The sequence below is a fragment of the Triticum urartu genome, unplaced genomic scaffold, assembly GCF_003073215.2.
Source record: "Triticum urartu cultivar G1812 unplaced genomic scaffold, Tu2.1 TuUngrouped_contig_5017, whole genome shotgun sequence".
NCBI lineage: Eukaryota > Viridiplantae > Streptophyta > Magnoliopsida > Poales > Poaceae > Triticum > Triticum urartu.
Window position 1 is genome coordinate 1 of NW_024115655.1, and position 7301 is coordinate 7301.

At 46.3% G+C, this 7301-nt stretch overlaps 2 pseudogenes; one reads left to right on the forward strand and one right to left on the reverse strand.

Moving 5' to 3' along the window:
- Window positions 1–1192: 1192 nt before the first annotated feature.
- Window positions 1193–3300, forward strand: LOC125528652 (annotated as a pseudogene).
- Window positions 3301–4381: 1081 nt separating this feature from the next.
- Window positions 4382–7100, reverse strand: LOC125528654 (annotated as a pseudogene).
- Window positions 7101–7301: the final 201 nt, after the last annotated feature.

Below are 7301 nucleotides of genomic sequence, written 5' to 3' on the forward strand. Positions count from 1 at the left end.
CAGGGATGGATGTCTGAGCGGTTGAAAGAGTCGGTCTATATATATATATATATATACTCGCTCCTACGTATGATATAGCATAAAAGGTGCTACGACACCTACAAATTTAGATCATAGACGTGACCTCACTGAATTTTGCTTTCAAAAAGAACCAAAACTGTGCAAATAGGAGGGCGCGCTCATCCGATATTCCAACCGCGACGGCTATGGGTTCGAGTACCAATGAGGAAAAGATAATGTGTCGCTTCTCTTTTTTTTTGATGTGATAACGTGTCGCTTCTTAAAACGTGTGTGTCCCGTGGAGTAAACACAAAGACTGAAGAAAGCTAGTGGCAGGTAGTACATGACATGGAAAAGGGGGAAGAAGATTGAAATTATAACGGGCCGCCACGCGTGTTTTCTTCCATGCATCAACATCATCGTGCGTGCCGGTGCTTTCTGCGGCCATCGTCAGGCCGATGATGCAAGCGGTGCCTGACATCCGTCGCTCCTTGAATTCAACTTCTTCATACCCACTGTACTTTCTTTTCAGCATAAGAAGAGACTACCTTTCCGATTTCTCTACTACTACTTAAAAAGAATGTAAAGTTTCATGTTTTATTTTATTACCCAACATACATTCGTCCAACATTCTTCGTATGATAATCAAACATGTTAATTTACTTATCTTTGGAATCAATTTCACTCTAATTTACTTTCCAAATTTCTTGTGAATTATTTTCATTATCCCAAAATAAGTGTCTCAACTTTATACCAACTTTAGTACAAAGTTGTATTAAACATGAGACATTTATTTTGAGACAAAGGGAATATAAGATAAATCACCGCCATAATTTGATAAACATTTATTTCTGTAATCACATTAACATGAGTAGGTAAATCACAAACTAACGTATTGGACTATTTATATCTGTTGCAATGCATGGGTATTATCTCTGTCTATTAAAGAAACCTTTTGGTTAGACCTAAGAACAAACTACAACATAAAATAAAAGGAGAAAGTGACCCACTTGTAGTTGTACTAGCACGATGCTCCGCCGGCGACCGGAGAGCACGACTCGTACAGTGTCCGCGAGCGCATCCATACGACCATTTAAAGCTACTGGATCATCGGGTGCAAGTGCAACAGCTAGAAACCTTTTGTAAAGCCAAGGGATCTCGGGTTTTAAAAGTTCCGAGCTAGAGCGGAACCATGCTGGTCACGCAAGCGCTGGGGCGGAGCACGGGCCGGTGAACATGGCGCGGCGCTTGATGAGTAGCCGCGCGTGGTCCCTGTCGTCGCCGGCCTCCCCGCAGCCATGCTACCGGAGCATCATCACCGTGCTGAGCATCGACGGCGGCGGCGTCCGTGGGATCATCCCCGGCACCATCCTCGCTTTACTCGAAGAGAAGCTCCAGGTTACTAATAACTAAGTTCTCCATATATTTTTTTTTGAAACGGAGTTCTCCATATAATTTAGGCAATCATGCTGCTTGCACTTGCATGCATCCATCGGTATATATATATATGGTGTGTTTGAGCAGTTGTCGTGGCTGCGTGCGTAGGAGCTCGATGGGCCGGACGCAAGGATCGCGGACTACTTCGACGTGGTCGCAGGGACGAGCACCGGAGGCCTGGTGGCCGCCATGCTCAACGTGCCCAACCCCAAGGGCCGCCCGCTCTTTGCCGCCAAGGACGTCAACAAGTTTTACCTCGAGCACTGTCCGAATATCTTCCCTGCCATCTGGTGAGGAGATGATTACTGTATGCATACTTTTAAATAGCGCGCTGTCACGCAGAAATACAAACTAGTGCTCGCGGTGCTATAGCATTTGGAGGAGCATCATGCTAATCCATTTAGCGTCATTTCACATCATTTATCATGCTATAGTGTCAACTTATCGCGCTAATACTCCGGTCGCTATTCGCCCTTCTATTTAAAAGTTGAACTACTACTCTGTGAACACATATAAGACGGCTTATATTTGTTTACACAGGGAGTATATGACTAGCTGCCTCGTGCAACTACGCTCAATGAAAGTACTCATGAGCTATTTACAATCTGTTTTGCAGCAAAGGGCCTATGGTTTGGCTCAGGAGCATGATGGGGCCCAAGCGGTCGTGAAGGAGCTGCTCGGCGACACGCGAGTCCATCAGACCCTCAAGAACATTGTCATTCCCACTTTTGACATCAAGCTCCTCCAGCCTACCATCTTTTCAACCTACGATGTACGTACGTAGAAGAACACAAACAAATCCATAGTGGCATGTCATTCAAATTGAATTATTTTGGTTGCCATTGTTTTTACATAACTAATAAAGTACGATTGTGTACATCAAGCGATGCAGTGACCGAAGGTTTATCTATCTTTCAAAGTAAAAATATAAAATTAATAACATATATATGAAACGAAATTTGTACAGGCCATGAGAGATGTCTCCAAGAATGCTCTTCTGTCGGACGTCTGCATTAGCACGTCCGCCGCGCCGACCTATCTCCCCGGCCACCATTTCGAGACCAAGGACAAAAACGGCAAGACCCGGGCCTTCAACCTAATCGACGAAGGCGTCGTGGCTAACAATCCGATAACTCGTGAGCACTAACACGACAAGCCAGCTTGATATGAGCTTGCTAACATAATTATGATATGTACTAGCTAACTCCTGTGATGCTGATGTGCGCCTCACTAACTTATATGGACTTGCATGCGCAGACGCTGTTGGCGATGACCCACATAAGCAAGCAGATCCTGCTGGGAAACCTGGACTTCTTCCCCAACAAGCCTGCGGGTTACGGCAAGTTCATGATCCTTTCGCTGGGCACCGGCACCGCTAAGATCGTAGAGAAGTTTGATGCAATTGAGTGCGGCAAGTGGGCCCTTCTCGGGTGGCTCTACAAGAGAGGTGCCACGCCGATCATTGATAGCTTCAGCGAGGCTAGTGCCGACCTCGTTGACATCCAAGCATCCGTGCTCTTTCAGACCCTGCATTGCAACAAGTGCTATCTCCGGATCCAGTACAACGAACTCACCAGCGAAATGGCCTCCGTTGACGTGTCCACATCGAAGAACCTCAACGGGCTTGTTGGCGTTGGCAAAGCGCTGCTAAAGAGACAGGTGTGCAAGATGAACGTCGAGACAGGCACGAATGAGCCCGATCTAAAGAGGGGCACCAACGAGGAGGAACTAGTCCATTTTGCCCGTATGTTGTCGGAAGAAAACATGGATAGTATGAATATTTGCTTCTGTCTGTATTTGATGAGCCTTGCATGTTGGATATTTATGTGGCTTTCGAGATTTGTTCAGATGGTTATTGTCTAATGTGGAATTATTCATATAATTAACTTGACAAAAAAAGGTGGAATATTACTCAAGAAAATAATACTCGTGGTTTTGAGGACGGTTGTGCTTTTCAGAGCAGTACATGGCGGAAACAAACGCTCCTGAAATTCTTTTGGACACTTTAGGAACAAACGCTCCTAAAATTTTTGAAATTTTTGGAAACCGGATTTTCTGGCCCCTACCAGAAACAAAATATTATTGTTTATTTTGAAACAAATAGGTTGATTCGGCCCGGATTTTAGTCATGCTTTTGTGTGATCTTGCGACTATGATAAGACTCATGCCAGAGTTGATCTTGTGATACCAATACCCTCTATTCAACTGCCTTTTTGGTGATGCTACTTACAATATCCAACTGCCTTTTTTGTGGTGCCACTCACAATGTTGAGACTAGACTATAGAGACCTATTTGTGGACTCAATTTCCGTGTGTTTGATTATTTCACTGTTTCCGAAAAAACATGTAACACCAAGCAACTTAACTAACCATGATAAAATGTGTTGGTTCTGAGTCTATAATGTACTAGTTTCTAGCACACACAATTGAATTGTGCATGTGAGATCATTTCCATTCTAATCACGTGGGTTAACAGCCTGTAGAGCTGATCTTGCAAAACAAAACCAAGTCTTTGGCCCTATACTGCTATGAAAGTACACATACTTACATATAAAATACTCAATTTGCATGTGTTTATTCTGTATTGTATTCCAGCATAACCATCCTAGGCACCTTGAGTACTACTTAAGATTCCGCCTTCTTTTCCTCGAGTTAATAATATGAAGAATTCCACATTACATATGTTAATAATATGAATAATGCCACATTGGACAATAACTATATGAAGAAATGCTGAAAGCCATATAAATATCCAACAGGCATACATACAGCATCAAATTCAAACAAGGGCAAATATTCAAACTATCCACCAAGTTCGTTGGCCAACTTCTGAAATCTGGCTTTGCGCTCTTCACAATAACTATATGAAGAAATGCTGAAAGCCATATAAATATCCAACAGGCATACATACAGCATCAAATTCAAACAAGGGCAAATATTCAAACTATCCACCAAGTTCGTTGGCCAACTTCTGAAATCTGGCTTTGCGCGCTTCCGATAGCATGCGTGCGAAACGGGCCAGTTCCTCCTTGTTAGTGCCCCTCTTTAGATTGGGCTCGTTCTTGCCGGTCTCGACGTTCACCATGCACACCTGCCTCTTTAGCAGCACCTCGCCAACAGCAATGAGCCCGTTGAGGTGCTTTGATGTGGACACATCAACGGAGGCCATGTCGCCGGTAAGCTTGCCCTCCTGGATCCGGAGGTAATGCTTGTTGCAGTGTAGTGCCTGAAAGAGCACAGACGCCTGGATGTCGACAAGGTCGGCACTGGCCTCGCTGAAGCTGTCAATGATCGGCGTGGCACCCCTCTTGTAGAGCCACCCGAGAAGGCCCCACTTACTGCACTCGGCTACGTCAAACTTCTCTTCCATCTTGGCGGTGCCGGTGCCCAGCGAAAGCATCATGAACTTGCCATAGTCCGCAGGCTTGATAGGGAAGTAGTCCGGGTTTCCCATCAGGATCTGCTTGCTTACATGGGTCATTGCCAGCAGCGTCTGCGCATGCACGTCCATGTAAGTTAGTGAGGCGCACATCAGCATCACATAAGTCAACTAGTACAGATCATATAAGCCTAATTTAGCTTTAGCAAGACGCCATCAAGGTTAGCACGAGTTACCGGATTGTTAGCAACGACGCCTCCATCGATGAGGTTGAAAGCCCGGGTCTTGCCATCTTTGTCTCCTTGGTCTCGAAATGGTGGCCAGGGAGGTAGGTCGGTGCTGCGGACGTGCTGATACAGACATCCGACAGAAGAGCATTCTTGGAGACATCCCTCATGGCCTATAAAGATTTCCTTATTACTCTAGGTTTCCTTCCTTGTAGTTCAACTCTATTGCATGAAACAACTTGTTCCTCTTAACATGGATGCACATGAATCTTTTTTCTGCTCTTCTACGCACCTACGTCATAGGTGGAGAAGATTGTAGGCTGGTGGAGCTTCATATCGAAGGTGGGGATGACGATGTTCTTGAGCGTCTGATCGACTCGCGTGTCGCCAAGCAGTTCCTTGACGACCTTGTGCAGGTGCTGGCCGTTGTACTTGGGCCCCATCATGCTCTTGAGCCAGCCCAGAGGTCCTTTGCTGCACGACAGAGAGTACATAGTTCATGAGTACTCTCGTTTAAGATTTGATTCCACGAATGTAATCCTTACTAGACGGCAGGGAAGATATTCGGGCAGTGTTCGAGGTAGAACGTGTTGACATCCTTGGCGGCGAAGAGTGGGCGGCCTTGGGCGTTGGGCGTGGTGAGCATGGCGGCCACCAGGCCCCCCGTGCTCGTCCCGGCGACCACGCCGAAGTAGTCCGCGATCCTCGCGTCTGGCCCATCAAGCTCCTAGGCACACCCAAGAATTCATTTGCCGATTTGTGCCGATGGTGGATACGTGGAAGTGCAAGCAGGATGGTTGCCTAAATTATATGGAAAACTTAATTAGAAAAGGTGTGATGGCACCGGAAGTCCCGGCACCCCATTATCAGCCCCGTCCAGTAGTGCTGAGATTCGTGCTGAGGTCTGACTAGGATCAGACCATTTACAGCAAGAGCCAGCTTTGTCAGATCATTTCCCTCGTCTAATTGCGTTGGACTGGTCAGTGGCTATAAGCGATAGGCACCTAGTATCTGTGACTAGCCTGTACCCGACAGGTATGAGGAGGTCACTGTTTTTGCCATGTGACCGGCCATGCCTTCGTACAAGTGTGGTGTGAGGAGGCAGGGGCATGCACTGCAATTTAATTTTGCTACAGACGGAGCTAATGCAGTAAAGAAGTGTTGTCAAATCAATCCATGTCAGCTGTATGGCCTAAGAACGGTGGGAAAAGGGCATTCTGTTTAATGCCATTGGCCCATTGCTAGCTATGAGTCTGCCGTGAAAGTGGTCAGACAAAGTTCCAATTGTATTCCCTCCGTTTCATAATATAATGCCTATGAATTTTTTGAGAAGTCAAACTTTACAAACTTTGATCAAGTTTATAGAGAAAAATATTTATATTTACAATACCAAAAAAATATAATGTGAAACTACATCTTATAATGAATCTAGTGATATATGTTTCGCACTCTAGATGTAAATATTTTTCTCCACAAACTTGATCAAAGTTTGTGAGGTTTGACTTTTAAAAAAATCTATACATTATGGAACGGAAGGAGTGAGAATTACACCCTCTTAATCGTGCAGTCAACCTCGCTATGTCGATCGACAAGACAAATCAATCGGCCCGATCAGGAAGTGACAGGTGCAGTGGAGTCTGCTACAGTGCCTACGAGGCCCAGCTCCCGCTGTTACTTGTTACTGTTTCAGTAAGTCTGCTAAACAAAAAAAGTTGCAGTGCGTGGCACATATCTCCAGGACTCCTGTTCTGCATTGACGACGGCGATAAAAGGGTGCCGGGACACCCGGGTCCTAAAAGGCCTGTCTCTACTTAGTTAGTCATCTGGAGCTTTTCTTCAAGGAAAGCAAGGATGGTGCCGGGGATGACCCCATGGACGCCGCCACCGTCGATGCTGGGCACGGTGATGATGCTCCCGTAGCGCGGCTGCGGGGTGGCGGGCGATGTCAGCCACCACGCGCGGCTGCTCAGCCCACGCCGCGGCACGTTCACTGGCCCGGTGCTTTGCCCCGGCGCTTGCATGATCGGCATGGTCCCGCTCTACCTCCGACCTAGGAAGACCGGATATCCCTTGGCTTTACAAATGGTTTCTAGATGTTGCACTTGCAGCCCGGATGGTGCAGTGGCTTTAAATGGTTGGATGGATGCGGTCACGCCTCACGGAGTTGTTCATCAAAAGGAAAAAGGCTCACGGACATCGTATGACTCGTGCTCTCCGGTCGCCGGCGAAAATCAGTGCAAGTGGTTCAGTGTGACTGA